This window comes from Camelina sativa, unplaced genomic scaffold (assembly GCF_000633955.1).
Source record: "Camelina sativa cultivar DH55 unplaced genomic scaffold, Cs unpScaffold12347, whole genome shotgun sequence".
Lineage (NCBI taxonomy): Eukaryota > Viridiplantae > Streptophyta > Magnoliopsida > Brassicales > Brassicaceae > Camelina > Camelina sativa.
In genome coordinates this window covers 1-356 of record NW_010933387.1, presented here as the reverse complement: position 1 = coordinate 356, position 356 = coordinate 1, and the positions used below count along the sequence as shown (strand labels likewise).

General features: G+C 38.8%; 1 long non-coding RNA gene across 1 annotated transcript; it reads right to left on the bottom strand.

The window, feature by feature from the left end:
* Positions 1 to 4: 4 nt before the first annotated feature.
* On the bottom strand, positions 5 to 354 carry LOC104775335. Its single transcript, XR_765845.1, has 3 exons — positions 290 to 354; positions 124 to 200; positions 5 to 53 (listed from the first exon to the last, which is right to left on the bottom strand). It is a non-coding gene; the product is annotated as an uncharacterized LOC104775335 (long non-coding RNA).
* Between the last annotated feature and the right edge of the window lie 2 nt (positions 355 to 356).

Here is a 356-nt window from a genome sequence, read left to right as displayed (position 1 = left end):
ACTATTCCTTTAGCCGCACTAACGTCCTCCACAACCACATCTTGGCATATGATCTGTCAAAAACAAGAGTCCGTCAAATGAAAAGAAACGCTTGAGAAGATAGAAAGTGAAGCGACAACGTACCTCTTTTCTAGCACAGAAGCAACGGAAGGGAAGAAACAAATCGGATGCATCATCGCCTGACTTAGACAGGTTAGATCCTGCAATTGAATCAAATTATATGTTAATATGAATATCATAAGAATAAGACCTCAAATAAAGAAGTTAAAACAGAGGGTTTGTCATATACCGGAATAGGGAAGAGAAGACGAGGATTGTTTGATTTTGACATGAAGAAGAGTAATAGTTTGGCCTCG